Source organism: Lepidochelys olivacea, assembly GCF_965140295.1.
Source record: "Lepidochelys olivacea isolate rLepOli2 genome assembly, chromosome: 7".
NCBI lineage: Eukaryota > Metazoa > Chordata > Testudines > Cheloniidae > Lepidochelys > Lepidochelys olivacea.
This window is the reverse complement of record NC_140417.1, coordinates 111,462,564-111,478,727: the sequence shown is the minus strand read 5'-3', so window position 1 is coordinate 111,478,727 and position 16,164 is coordinate 111,462,564.

Sequence of the window (16,164 nt, the reverse complement as noted above, 5' to 3'; positions counted from 1 at the left end):
CTCTAGCAGGGGCAGGCAGGGCTCGGGAAAGGAGCGACACCAGCCCCAGCCTCGTGTGGGAGGCCGGCAGGGCTGGGGTGAACAGCAATGCCCACCCCAGCTTTTGTGAAATATGGTCACCCTATGTAGTATGTGTGTTACTGCTTGCCCAAGCCTTGCCTGTTCCCTGCGTGGGGAGGCGGGCTCAGGCAAGTGGCTCGGACCAGCCCTTCGGGGGGGTAAGAGGGGGGGAGAGTAAGAGTCTTGGGCCAGCCCCATGTAGTGTCCCATTTTCCCTTTGGGAAATATGGGCACCCTGCCTTAATGAGGCAGAAAAAGGATGGGGGAGGGGGAACATACATCTGCAACATGATTTCCATAAAGACAATCCATGACAAATCCTTACACCTATCTATCAAGGTATTTCTAATGTGCCCAGCACTCTGACATCTAGGCACCAAGAATATGAATTATTTGTTTGCCCTTTGCCAGAAGGGAGTTTCCCTTTTGCTGACCTGCACTAACACAGAGAGGCGGCTGCTGAAACCTCAAGCTCTGTTGCTGTTAACAGTGTCAATTCAAAAGCAGGCAAAGAAAAAGAAAACGGAGAATGGGTCAAATTCATCTGGGTCATGTTCCGCCCAGATTTGCCTCCTGTTGATTTCAATGGGGTTCCAATGGTGTAATTCAGAGACGTTGACCCTTTGTCTGCAATGGAGTTACACTGGGGATGTATTTGGCCCTGTGCATTTGTGAACACATTGGAGAAAATTCTCCTCTCTGATTGGCATAGTGGTACTCATTTCCTAGAGTCTGCCATCCTCCATGCATGGAACTCCCACAGATCCTGTTGATTATTCATGGAACATAGAGCATTGTTGCTGTAGCAATACAAAGGAGCCAGAATAGGGATCTGGCCCAACATCTTCTGGATGCCAAATAGGTTTTAAAGGGGCTAAAATATTAAAATAAAATATTCACAAGAGAATATTGTGAATTCCAGCTTACGGAATCTGGAACTGAATGACGGACATTAGAGAGGGGGAAATGCTTATTCTGCCAGCGCACCCATCTCCCAGACCGTGCATTCTGCAATCTATTTTCTAGTGGTTTTTGGTCCCAGCTAGTTTGGAACATTCCAAACAATAGGAGACTATTCCACAGGTTAACTTCTCCATGTGGTTCTACTTCAACACTTCCAAGAACTAATCTAAGAACTCACAGTTTAGCAGTCCTAATTCTGTCTCATTACACTTGCGTAAATCTGCAATAATTGCCTTGATCTTAAAAGGAGTCATCAGTGGATTTGCATCAGTGTAATTGAGAGAAGGATTTGTTCCATTTTTAGGACATTAATATATCTTTAACTTTTATATTTTAAACACCAGTGTTAAAAAATATGTTCTCATTCTGCCAGGACTCTATCTTTGCATGTCAGGATAGCATTAAGGTCTCTTAGTAAAACTGTATGGCAAACCATGCACATTTCCTGGCCACGCTATATCTGGCTCTGATCAGAGACTTCATAACGGAAACTAAAACACAGCATCGGTCACTCAAGATTGCAAATATATGTATATTTTTAAAATGCTTCCATTATGGAGCCTATAATTATTAATAAATAAAACCCCACAGACCTATAAGGAAATAACGCGTTAGCAGACAAAATGGAGGGCACCTTTGAGATAATTGTGTAAACAAGACCAGTGCAATATAACAATCTGCTAATAAATCAAAAAACTGAGGAACTTCCATGCAAGGTAGGTTATGACAGTTAAGTAGGGTCTGAATGAACTCTCCCCTGACAGATAGTTGGGGAGGTGAGAGACTTCAGGAGCAAACTGAATTTACATAAACACACTTGCTCTGCATAGGTATCCAGCAGACAGGAGTTGTGTGGCTCCAAGTGATCAACTTTGGCTGTTGTTGGGTTACAAACCACTTTAGTACTGAATGCAGAAGTTGTGAAATGTTGTTATCAATGTTGTTAACATTATTGTATGAGTAAAGGGGAGTAGAAATGTGCTGAGCCTGTCCTGATTGAGGAGTCACCCTCAGTTGAAAGGGACTCGCTAAATCAGGGGCTCGAAGGCCAGACCCCTGTGAAAGTAGGAGGAGTGGGAACAGCTGTCCCAGTCAGGAGATGTAGTCTTTCCCTAATGGTCCCCGGTCTGGTTTAACCTGTTCCTCCCCACTGTTCAAAAATAGAGCTAAATAGGCTCCATTAAGAGTCTTTTGTTATATAAAGTGCTCACTAGCACTGAAAACACTTTAGGTGGGACAGCATTTCTAAGCGCTGAAAGTCACTAAGAGCTGACAGTCACTAAGATTTGGGTGGACTCTCAAAAGACTGACCTGCAGAGGTCACAGCAGAGAGGCAGGTGGCAGAAGGTGACTGGCGAAGTGGAACGAGTGGCTGGCGAGGCAGCCAACAGAAAGGAACCTTGGCTGGCAGGGTGGCCAGCCAGAGCAAGTGGTCAGATAGCAGAGCAAGCAAGGTGCCTTCTTCCCCGGGTGGGAGGTGAACTCACACAGATGCACCTCTGAACCCTGGGTCCTCACGGACCAAGGACAACCACAGTGAGTGGGGTATGGTGAGGGAGCAGACAGGGGCACAGAAAAGGAACTTTTGGTTGTAGAACTGAGGAACATGAGTGAGAAGACACTGCCCCACGCACCTTGGGTTGGGTGTCCTGCTCACAGTTTTATGATTATGAATCCTGCGTGTAGCATTTTCCCTAATTAATGTCGGGTGACTTCCCTCCTTTTATTAAAAGTTTCTTTTCTACACTCAGACTCTGTGCTTGTAAGAGAGGAAGTTTTGCCTCTCAGAGGTGCTCAGGGGTGGTGTGTAATTTTCCCAGGTTATTGGGTGGGTGTTCAAGCCGGTTCTGTGTTGTATTGTTGAAAAGGAACCCCTAGATATTGAACCCGCCCCTGGTTGCTGCTGGCTCCACCTGGCAGAAGGGTTACATCAGCTAAGTGCCTGAAATGCTCTCTAATGTCTCTGTGGAAATGACTGCAAGACAAAACACCTGCTCTACTTTTTTACCTTTCTTGTCTTGTTGAAATCAAGAGAGGAAGGAAGGGGATGGAAGGGGTTAAACATTGTTCCTCTTCCTGTGGAAGGCGTTCCTGTGCATCATTAATGAGATTAATGAATAAACAGGCAGCAAGCACTAAGAAATAGAGCACTATAGATTTATTGCAAGTTAATAAATTTGAAGAGTCAACAAGAATACTACGGCAGAGAAATTAGAAAGAGCAAAAATATTGCATAAGAAGAAAAGTCGGAACAAAGCTTCACAGCGCTTGCAGCATCCACTATAGCTATCTAATATAGCTGCCCTGAGAAATGTAGAGTGTGTCTATACTGCAGCTGAGAGTGAGCCGCCCCACCTGGGTAGACAGACTTGCCTAGCATGCTAAAAATAGCCATGTGAACATTGCATCTGGGGCTGGGGTTCGGGCTCTCAAGCCTAGGGGTCAGGTGAGCTTGAGAGCCGAGATGCAATGTCCATAATACACGCTAGCTTGAGCCCCGCTAATACAAATCTGTCTGCCTGGGCTGGGACATTCGCTCCCTGCTGCAGTGTAGACATACCCTAAGAGCCAGATTTTGGTGATCTGATTTACACTGGTAGTGTCTGGAGTAAGTACTGCCATTCAGATTTACAGTGGTGTACAGTGATTCAGCTCAGAAAGCCAGATCCTTAGTTGGTGTAAACCAGGCACTTCAATGGAGCTCTGTGAATTTACACCAGTTACACCAGCTGAGAATTTAGCTCCATATTTACAACAGTTTCTCACTGCCTCACATGATCTACTTCTTTATCTCTCTCTGTTCTCTGTGCAATCAATTTCTTGTGTTGTTTCATTTATCAAGCCCTCAAGGTTACATGCTATGCAACAGAGAATATTACAACCTCCCTCTATTACTGTGGTAACCACTTGCAGTCATGTGCTCTGATGCCGAATCAAATGTCTTACTTGAGATCCTACATTCTCTTATTTTCTCTGACAAACGGAGGGAGAAGACATATGTGTAGACTGCATGGTTTTCAATATGCATTCAGAATGTGCAATGACACCGAGGGTTGCCAATTTTGGCTGGACATATTCCTGGAGGTTTCATCACATGACATACTCTTTAATTCCTGGACAATCCTAGAGTGCTGGCAACCCTAGTGATACCTGAATTGTGTTTGCTGACCCCCACAATTAAGCACAAATTTCGAATATGGAGAGAGGGAGTCCTTCTTCGGATCAGGCCTAGGGCAAGATTTAATGTCAACTGTTCATTTTTAGTCATCATATAGTTCATGGAAATGGTGAGTTTTGTAAAACAGCTTGCTTTGTTGAGCAGCACGCTATTTATGCTGTGAGTCTCGATGCTTTGACTTACTATGTTCTGAAGCTGCTGCCTTTGCACCCCCTAGTACGGCTGCTACTGCATATTCTTAGGCAAAGGGCCAAGTGTTCAACTCTGAATCATCACATGCCAAGATAAGAAACGTGATTTTAAAAGCTGAAAAGAAAGAATTACTGTTGCAGAAGATCAACAGAAAGAACAGATTGCTCTGTGGCACAAGACTTCCAAAGAAAGAACCATAAAAAAAAAAAACCAGACAAGATACAAAATGAACCTGTTTTTTACATTACTGCCTTGAAATTCTGCATAAGGAACAGGAGGGAACTCAAACAAAACCGGTTATCTTTGATTTTAATAATAGGTAATTCTGTTAATTTGATGGGAATTAAGATACAATGTTTCACTCACTGATTGGTTTCACTTAAGATCCAGTTTTCAGAATGTTGCTGATGTCATTGGGAGCTGCTGGTGCTCAGTACATCTGAAAATCAGACCGCTGGCTCCTTAAATAATACCAACTGGATAGTGTCAAATTTCATGCTAAAAGTTAAAGATTTTGGAAAGGTCAACTCTTTTTAGAAGGGACTCCATCTTCAGTGATTTTGAACTAGCTGCCATACATTTAATAGAATAAAGTTTTACTATTCCCAACTATAAAGCACAATAAAATATGAATACATAACTATAACTGATAAGCACACAAAATTATAAACATGTCAAACAAACAAAACACTTCAACCTATTCTCCTAAGGTAAGACTAACTATAGGCAGTGCTAAGGTTGCCCGACACTTTCCATTATAAGACCACATTTTCAGTTGCCTACAACTTTGTCAGACGAACTGCTTGGACTCTCTGGCTTTTTTTTTTTAAAGAAACTTTAAGCAAAAATGGTTCAAGCCATTTCTGAGAATGTGATCAGGGGAAAAAATACAGGATTTTGCACATTAAAAAATTCTTACAGCTGTTTCAGGGAGAAGCAATAATGCCACCATGCTTGGAGCAAGGTCTTGAAATTTGGCTTTGGTTTGCACAGGTGTCAGGGAAGTGCCTTTTATCATCCTTGTGAAACCCTGTCTCAACTTGGCCAAAGTACAGGCCTCTGAAAAATCTGTTTGCACATATTCAGTTGGGACTCGTAAGAGTTGGCAGCTATATTCTCTGAAGATTCTGTCTTTACTGAGCATGATCCAACCCCTCAGAGCTCCCACGTGTCAATCAGATTGAGCATATATGTCTTCCCTCAAGAGTGACTGAGCACACTCCATCCTTGGGTTGCAGGGGCTGAGCCTGACTTCCTGAAATTGTTCCTTTGTACTGCTGGTGGGTACTGTGGCACTGGGCACTACTATGTTAAGAACTCTTCCCACTGGGAGAGGTGGAATTCCTAGATACCAGTGGTGATGTAGTGGCCCCTGTCCCTAATTGGAGAGAGTCTCCTACAGGAACATAGTAGGAGACACTAGTGGAGTGGGGAGTCTAGAGATCTGATATCCAGTGCAGTGGGGGGTACATCTCCGGTGGCCCCATTGTCTGAGAAGCACCAGGCTTTGTGTTTCTTTTAGCAATCTGCCAAGACAGGTTTTTACCCCAAGGATAGCAAGGAACTGAGCTGAGCATGTGTAGAACATGGGTGGGGAAGTGCTGTAAGCTTCACTGAGTTGAGAGAGGAGAGACCCTTCCAAGTGTTCACAAGTGTGTCAGGTGAAAAAAACCCCAAACATTTATCAAGGGAAAGTAACCTTTATTCCTAAGGGATCTGACTCCTTTACTCTGCGCATGAAAATTGAGTCTGCCCAGCTGTCTTTATTTCCAGGGTTACTTGAATGCCCATCAGTGAAAAATGGCTTTATTCACTGATTATTCTTTTAAATCCAAGAGAAGAAATAAGTGTCTCTTTGCATTGTACGAAACAAGTATGTCAGCTCAAGAAAGCAGAGAGCTGAAACGAGATGACTTTATTGTTGGCTGATTAAAGAAAACACATAGCTGCCCCTAATACATTAAGGAAAAGTGTTTGAAAAGAGCTCACAGTTCCATAAAAGATTGCCCTTAAGCCCAGGCACGTGAGACCAGAGGTCTCTGACATGAAAGTGGTGGTTGTGAAAGTTAAAGCTGCGCAGTACCAGCTAAGCAAGGGAAAGCACTGCTGATTTGGTAGAAAATGTTCTGATTTTAACTGCTGGGTATTTCTGTTGCTTATTTGTTGTTTTTTTTTTCCTCCCCCGATCTTTCTCTCCTGTTTCACTCATTCTTCTCCCACGTTTAGATTCACACATTCCTCATATATTATGGGTGAGCAACAATCCATCTGCTGAATGCTAACTTTGCATATGTTAGATGGGGAAATTGTCTTACATTACTTTTCTGTCTACATTTTTTTTTAAATTTTGATCTGTATGTATAAGGGTCAGATTCTCTATTATTTGTATTACTGTAGCACTTAGAAGCCTCAGCAATGGACCAGGTCCCCATAATGCTAGGCACTATACAAACTAAGAACAAAAACACCCTGCCATAAAGAGCTTACTCTTGTCAGTTACATTGGTGTAAATCCAGACTGACTCCAATGAGGTGAAGGCAATTACTCCAGATTAACAAAACAGATTTTCAATTGATTTGAGATTCTGGTTGTCTCCATTTTTTGGCATCCGATTTGAGTGTTTCAGACCTAATCCTGAAAAATTGTTACTGGCATAAATAATCCTTACTCTTGTGAATAGACCAACTGACTTCAATGGGACTGATCATTTGAAGAATAGTTAGATAAAACACAGTAGAATTCAGTCTAAATTTGAGAGACTATTATGCCCTCTGCCCAGTTCCTGAACATTTAGAACATATTTAGCCAGAAAAATGGATATATCAAAATAAAAGTGTTACTCAGTATAACACTGTACCAGGTATAACTGCTTCCATTCTGGCTCCAGTTACACATACTCTATGACTCTATTGACTTACAGTCCTAACAGCCTTCTCATAAACAGATTTTTGAGCAACAGCATATCCATGCGTGTCTCTGAGCCTTTTCTGGAGACAATAAAGCAGCCAAGTACTCAGACACTTTCTTTGGAACAAGTGCTTGGCAAAATGCTTTTACATTTTACCTCTTGCAGTACCTCCGCATAAGAGCTACCTACCTCAGTCAAAATACCTAGCACTTGCTTGTCAGTCTGGTGAAGATGCATTCTGCCGTGGCTAGTAACAGATAAAAAAGCAACAGTGCATTAGATGGAAAAACAGCTGACGTAAAACATCCTGTATTGTTTTGTCACAAAATGGCTTTTGTCTTTTCAAGCAACAAACATCTGCACTTAAACTAGGGACAGATTTTCTAGCCTGCTGCATTGGCACAAAAGGTCTGGAAACTGGCCACCTCCACAGCCGAGACTCCCTGCAGTGTGTCTTCTGCTGGCATACAGCCAGTATAGCAGACTAATAAGCCTCCTTGCCTTCCTAGCGCTAGCATAAAGCGTGTACGTGTCAACTATTTTCAAGGAGTAGATGATCCCTTCCGGTAGTAGGTTAGAACAGCTGATGTACCAACGTAGAGCTGGCATAAGAAACCACACCCAACTCTTTTGCACTCATTGACCCCTTGTCACACCTGGGTTCTGCTGGACCAATTTCTTAATTTAAGTTAGTTTAGTGCTCAAGAAGGGTGCTGGATTGATTATACTGTACATTTAAATGCTTTTTTTAATCTACAGATCAAGGTTAGCAGTTCAAGTTTCCTGAGTGCACCCCATTTTGATAAGGACACCTGTACATGTTAAGTCTCTACATTCAGCCAGTCCTTAGCCTCCTGCTAAGGCTTCCAATGAGTACCAAGAGTGATAGTAACTTTTGCTGGCCTGAGACCAGCAACCCATTTTAGAGTCCACAAAGAGCCAGTGGATGGCAACTTTCTGTACACGTAGCCATATAACTGTACTGTATATATTCTGTAAACTATACCTAGCCATATAACTTAACCCGATAAATACTTATCTGGACCCAGATTTGAACTGGTGATCGACAGGTGAAAGGCATAAAATATAAATATGTATGTTCTTCCCCGCCCTGTCACTCCAAAATATATACCCAAACCTCCTGACCCAACAAAAGCCAGGCACATGTTTAGGAAGCATGGTCAGTTTCCTATTCCTGCTGGCTACTACTTCTCAGAGTCTGTATTAGCTCCCTGTGCTCCTTGTGGGTACAGTCAATATCTAGAGAACTCCAATGAAGTGGTTATCTGAACCAGGTGTTCCAGAATAGGTACCATTATCACCTCACCTGCCTCTCACAAGAGTTCAGAATGTTGGCTTCTCTTCAGGAATATACTGCAGCAATTTTCCTCAGTACATGCAAAGATTCTGGTCCTGAAGACACTCAGAGGTTTAAATTTATACATGTGAGCACTCTCGTAACTTGACACAATCCCATTGAAGTCAAGTGCAAATGCAACTTAAGTATGCTCATTAGTGTTTTCAAGATTGGGTCCTAAGGTTCAAGTGCTCTACTTAAAAAACAAGATTTATGAAGAACAGAAAGAGAGTCAGATTTCAACAAAAGACATTGTCTACAGAACATAGCCACTCCTGTGCTTGGCAACAGCTAAGCTGCGTAGTTGTAGTACAATGAAAATTTTAATTTTCTTCTCCCCTTTCAGCCTATCAGAAACACATCCCCCCTGATTTGATTTTCGTTTTACAGCCCAGTTGTATTTTACGTTTCAGATTCTTTGATGTGCCCACACCCCATTATGCAAGTGGCGTTTCCCAGGGTCTGTCCCTGAAATCAGGATTGTATTCAGTTATTAGTGTTAGAGGGCTTATTCCTTCACCCACTTACTTCCCTGGTCCTTCTCGCATGAACAGAGAGCAACAATACCCGAAGTCCAAAGGTGCAAACAATTCAATGTTTATTGGGGTGAACTTCCAGCAAGCATGATTCCAGTTTCCTTCCTTAGTATCCTCCTTCCCAGCTCTGACACCACAGAGCCTTACACCTGTGTCCCTGTTCCCATTCCTACCCTTAGCCAAACATGATTCCAACTTCCTTACTCCCATTCCCTGTTCCCATTTCCCCCTTTAGCAAAACATGATTCCAATTTTCTTACCCCCATTCCCTGCTCCCATTTCCCACACCCACATGCCCATGCCCACCCCCACCCAGTCACTTCCTCATTGACTACAGATTATATAGTAAAATTTGAGTTCTGCTTAGCTATACCTTACAAACAATAGCAAAGTGGGAACTACAATGACAAGACAACACAGAAGTGAGGATTTCACATCCCAGCTATTGATAAGTGAGTTCTTGCCAGACAGGATGCTATCAAACTAAGTTTCCTTTTACCTTTGCTAGGCACTTCCCTTTCTCTGGAGGTGATAGGAATACAATCCTGTCCTGATAGTGCCTAACAGCCCAATAGCACCTTATTTCAATGTGACTAGTTTGGAATGTGAGGATGTGACTGTTCGCTTCCCAGCTTATGGCTGCCTCTGCTGCTTAGCCAAAGGCCTGAGCCTAAGCACAGGGCCACAAACTGTCACAGTAAGAGAAGGCCCTTTACACTGGCAGACAGTGGTTTTGATTCTTTCTTTTATACCTCTGGAACTAGCCAAGTGATAAGAATACACCTAAATTCTTAAAGTACAGGCCTTTGCAGACAGGCCTGAATATCTATATCCTAACAATTAGCTATCATTATTATGTATTATTTGTATTAAATAGCACCTAGAGCCCCTAACTGAGCCTGATGCCCCACTCTACTAAAACACTGTATGTACTTATATGAGGGACAGACCCTGCCCTGAAGAACTTACAACCTAAACAGACAAGGCAGATAAAGTGTAGGAGAATTTAAAGAATTATTAATCAGTGCTGTGTCTGGACAGACTCATTTGCTGTTTTCCCACTCCCCATTTGAACTGTTTTATCCCCAATAAGCAAACACCACCCCCATGGCAGTGTACCTTTTGAACGGACCTTAAATTACTGTGCTTGGCACATTAAACATCTTGGAGACACTACCCTGAAAACAGCTCAATCTACTTCTAAAGATGCAGGCCTTCTATAATTCATTCTTATCATTGACTCTTCTCTATTGGTATATCAATTATGAATCCAGACAACTTAACTGGTCTATCATAAACAGTTAAAAACCTATTGAGCTATTGAGCTGAAAGAAGAATTTAGGGTATTTAAAGTCATAATTCATAGCAATCAAGTCTTTTAAAAAGATATTTAAAATTACTGAACATAATTCATAAAGCCCTGAGAACTGCTTTCTTCTTGATTTATACTGACAGTAAAATACAGAATACTAGGCCAGCTTATTTGAAATCATTGAAATAAACATTAATGAAAAATACATCAATAAATAAAACAGCATAGTAAAATCTAATGGCTCAGTTAAATATTTGTGTTGTGTGTTTTGTGACAGGGTCAGGCCAGATGCCTATAGGAGAGTAATAGAAGATATATTAGCCCCAGGTTAAGTAGGTCCCTTTTCCCTGGATAAGGTAACAGGGAAGGTTCCAGAACAATCAGGAACCTTCTGGAGACAATTAAGACAGGCTGATTAGAACACCAGCAGCCAATCAAGAAGCTGCTAGAATCAATTAAGGCAGGCTAATCAGGGCACCTGGGTTTTAAAAAGGAGCTCACTTCAGTTTGTTGTGTACGTGTGAGGAGTTGGGAGCAAGAGGCTCTAGGAGCTGAGAGTGAGAACGCAGACTGTTGGAGGACTGAGGTGTACAAGCATTATCAGACACCAGGAGGAAGGTCCTATGGTGAGGATAAAGAAGGGGTTGGGAGGAGGCCATGGGGAAGTAGCCCAGGGAGTTGTAGCTGTCACACAGCTGTTCCAGGAGGCACTCTAGACAGCTGTATTCCACAGGGCCCTGAGCTGGAACCTGGAGTAGAGGGGGGGCCTGGGTTCCCCCCAAATCCTCCCAACTCCTGGTCAGACACAGGAGGAGTCGATCTGGACTGTGAATTCAGAAAAATGGCCAAGCTGAGGGCTGCTGTGAAGCTCCAAGGCGAGCACATGCACCAATAAGCGCAAGACCCACCAAAGTAGAGCAGGAACTTTGTCACAGTTTGTAAAGAGTGAATGCAGCAAATACCACTATTACTACTAAAACTGCATAGTGTTCTGAACAGATAGGAATCACATACTGTTTAAATTACATCTGCTATTTAAATTATGTTCAGAATTCTGCTCTCAGTTACACTCGTGCTACCCCATTGAGATCAACAGGGTGTCACAGGTGTCCCTGAGAAAAGAAATTGGCTTAATCAGCTTATCATGCACAGGAGTAATTCATAACACCACATCAGTTAGGAACAAAGGTCCAGAGCCTGCTGTTGTTACACCAGTGTACATTCAGAATAACTCCCTTTACTTCAGTGACTTTATTCTGGTGTAATTCAGGATAGAATTTGACGCTCTCTACATGAGAAAATGAAGAGAGAGACTGGGTGGCTTGGGGGATTGCTAATGGGAGAGTGAGCCTTTCATTAGAACTGGCTGAAAATATTTTGACAAACCTTTTTTTCTGTCAAAATTGCTGTTTTGTCAAAACTAAAATGTTCCATGGAAACGTGTCTGTTTTGACAAGTTTCAGCAGGAAGATCTCTCAGGTCCATGATGTAATTTCTGGTCACAGAGAAAGAGGGACCCCAGAACTACTAATAGCCTGGGGGGTTGAGCATTCACCTGGGACATGAAAGGCCCAAATTCAAGACCCTACTCTGCCTGATTTGGAGCAATGACTTGAATGTAGGTCTCCAATATCCTAGGTGAGCGTCCTACCTATTAGTCTACTGGTTATTCTGGGGCAAGTCTTGCTCTAATTTTTTCCCATGAAAGACTTTGAAAGTTCTCATTTCCATTCCACGTTGGAATGAAAACAAATTTTGAAACATTGACATTTTTCATGAAATAGAACTACTGCTTTCCAGCCAGCCCCACTTTTCATCTCTGAGGTGATGTTTCAAAGCCAGTCAAGTGCAACTGAAAGTCATTACCATCTCATAGCTGCTGTGTGGCATCTAGGAAACAATCTGTGATCTCAGCCCAGTTCCAAATGGAAAGGTGTCTGCATAATAATAGGCAATAAACAGCACCCCTGCTGGCAGTCTTGCCAGACAGACCAAGATCAGATGGGTGTGGAACTACCTGTAGGTCAGTTTTAAAACACCTCATTGATGGAGGTGGCTTTCACTGTCAGTGTCATTGCTGTACACGTTTCGTGGCTCAGTACAAGACCACAAACTTGCATCACAAGTACTAAGGAATGAGAATTGGCAGTCTCTGCTTCTAGGGCCTGATTCACCACCGTACTGAAGTCAGTGAAATTATACCACCATTGAGCAAGAGTAGTACAATGAGGAATCAGGCCTCTAATCAGATTAAGTTTTTGTGCATAAGATAAATGAAAGGACTGATTCTCCACTGCCTGGTCTGTTCTATTCTATTCTATTCTGTCCGCAATCCAAACTCATCACCACAGTATCGGAGAGCAAAATCAGAATGATAGTGTGACAACCACCATCCTGACTGACATTGGGGATTAAACCAGGAACCTCCAGAGCTAAAAGCATAGCCCTCTACAGCTTTTGCTAAATGCCAGGTCCTCTAGCTGGGAGATGTAACAGACTGTAGACCAAGCACAGACAGGTTACACATATCACATACCGATTAGTGGGTTATAGCAGCATTTTACATTCACCTTGCACAGGTGTAAGTGACTATGCAAGGTACAAGGACAATGGAGAATCAGTCTTGAAATAGTCGCCCTTAAAAATGATGTATCAGATGTGTTTAAAGCTATTTATTACGGCATGATGGAGTCCTTGGACACTTGTGTAATACTCAATGAAACATTAGGCAACACTCTTTTCATTGGATCTATACTTCAAAGCCAGTAACTGTATTATTGATTTATGCTGAGAAAGGACAGGTCTATTATCAATTTTGTTAACAAATGTAGTCACTCTATATGTACACTTAGCTGCAAATACAAACTGGTGTATGGATTTATTCTTCTTAAACAATTTCATCACTATCTCTATTAATGGTAAACATGAACAATATTTAAAAGACCGAATGTAAGTGACAAACAGTCTCAGCCATTTAACAAAAGCAAATGTAATAATGTAAAGGAAAAGAAAAGTCTTGTAAAAAAATAGAATAATGAAAATGGCATTCAGAAGTCCATTAGCAAGAAGCTATGATGCTTCAGGGCTCTGGAAAAGTATTTTAAATGTAAGCAAAGACCTTTGCTTTTAAAATCTTTAATGAAGATATTAAAAAACAAAATGCCACCTAAAAGCCACTAGAAAGTCTTGAAAAACAAGACCATCAAACTAGGCTAACACCTTCATTCATAATGGACTACAAGTCAATAGTGTTGTTCTTAGTGATGTTACAGTGAACTACCATTATCCGAGTGCATGATACTACAGGCCTTTTATCCATTTTCTCCCTGGCCTGCTAATATTTCATAGAATCATAGAATATCAGGGTTGGAAGGGACCTCAGGAGGTCATCTAGTCCAACCCCCTGCTCAATGCAGGACCAATCCCCAAATTTTGCCCCAGATCCCTAAATGGCCCCCTCAAGGATTGAACTCACAAGCCTGGGTTTAGCAGGCCAATGCCCAAACCACTGAGCCATCCCTCCCCCCAAAAACTGCAACTCCGCCGGGACTCGAACCTGGAACCTTTGAATCCCTTCCTCCTCTAGAAGTCCAATGCGCTATCCATTGCGCCACGGAGCCACCTTTAGCATTTAGCAAGGTTTTCTTTGTTTATTTGTCTCTACTACTGGTAAGGCAGCAATGGAAGCAGTGGTATTGTTACCATTCTGCCAGGTGTTGTCAGCAGCAAAAAAAGGGTGGGGTTCAATTTTCTTGGAGGTTTCCTTAGAGACTTAAATAACATTGACTCGAGCCCCCCATCCAGAAACCTGGGAAATTATATATATCACCCTGGGCATCCTGATGATCAGTTCTTTCTCAAGCACTGAGTCCAGGGGTTACAACAAAAATAACTTTATGAGGGGGTGCAAAAAGAAAGATGACAGAATGAATCTGGGGAAAACCAGCAATTAACAAATTTACAAATTCTATGATGTAAGACCTCCACCTCGAGGGTGTCTGAACAGGGGTCCCAACCTCAGACCTCCTTTGGGTGTTGGGAGTGGCTGATGTGTTCTGGCCACTTCTCTCCTCCCCAGCTCCCTACTCACCGTTAGTTGTCCTGGGCTGGAGAAGTCGGAGGATTCTAGCTGCTCAGTGCTGCCTGGACTGCTTAGGGGATGCTACTCCCTTACCCAGCTGGAATGATTTCAGCTTTATTTGCTGGGCAGGGAAATCCACAACCCAGTCCCTTAGGCAGGCTGCTGCTCTCTCGGGTTTCAGCATAAGCTCCCTAGGTCTGCTGCCGCCTTGAGCCATCCATCCCCTTGAAATGCTGCAGCCACTCTGCACCCTCGTCGCCTCAGAGGAGATGCTGCCAGTCTGCTGTCCACATTTTGCAGGCTCGACTCAGCTTGTAGGTGAGGGGGGGAAATCAGTGGTATCTGAGACCTTTGTCAGAACCTCCACCACCAGAGAGGGACTCTCAGCAGCAGACAACACAACACAACACCCAGCCCAGCCCTCTCCTTCTCTCTTCCCCACCCCACCTTCGGGCTGTCAAGGCTCTCTTACCCCAACTGTGCCTGACAGCCATCTGTCAAAGTGACCCCAAGCCCATTCAATGACATTGTCTTGTCTTTATTTCCCAACAAGGTCAATTGTATTGTATTGCCCCCCAAAACACAAAACTGAACTGTATTTTAACCAAAATGTCACACAAAACAAAATGCAAATGAGGCCTGGCCTATTCAGTCAACTCTCCTTGTCCTCCACCACATCGAAATCTGAGTCAAGCCAAAAGTACAAGATGTAAATAATTAAGAAAATAAATCCTTTCCCCCCCTCCAACCCCAACCATAAAACAGATGGGGGCAGATATCTCCCACACCGACCCCTCTGCAGTTTGTAAGCAATTTTGGGCAGCTCTTGTCCCATTTCACCAACAGGAGACAGCACTGAGCTCTCTTCTCTCTCAGGCTTCAGGCCCCACAGCATACAGTACCATTTATTTAACTGAGTTTTGCCAAGATGCATAACACACATTCATAGAAAATCTCAATACATTAAAAATAAAAAATGCCAGAAACAGGAGCATTTGCAGGGAAACAGATTTAGGAATCTGAATTAGACAGTACTTTTGCATCCACTGCAGCATGAACTGAAAAGGTTAAACTAATCTCCTTCCTCCTTTAACTCCTTAAGCACCTTACAGGTAGGATTTGAGGTTGACCCAGGGCACCCCTCCTATCCTATGCAAAAGGATGAAGGCCACATACTCACAGTATGCTGTACCATCATTGAAAAATGGTATACTCATGGGCAACAAATTCATGTAAGTTAAAGCTGGTCACATTTTTTCATTAGAAACTTTCGGGGGGGGGGGGGGAGTGTGGAGGGAAGAGATGAAAAGTGGCTTGTTTGTTTCAAAACTGTAAAATTCAGGACATCATTCACTATATTGCATCCAATGGTGAAATGTGGAAAAAAAGGAAGGAAAGCAAAAGATTGAAATTTTGAAATATCAAAATGTTGCTAATTTTCAAACAGATGCACAGCAAATATTTAAAAAAAAACAACCGAGAACAAAAATAAAACTTTAAAATTTCAAAAATGTTCGTGAAACTTTTGTTTCTTTTTTCAACCTGCTGTATTTTAAGTGTGAAATATTAGTTTTAAA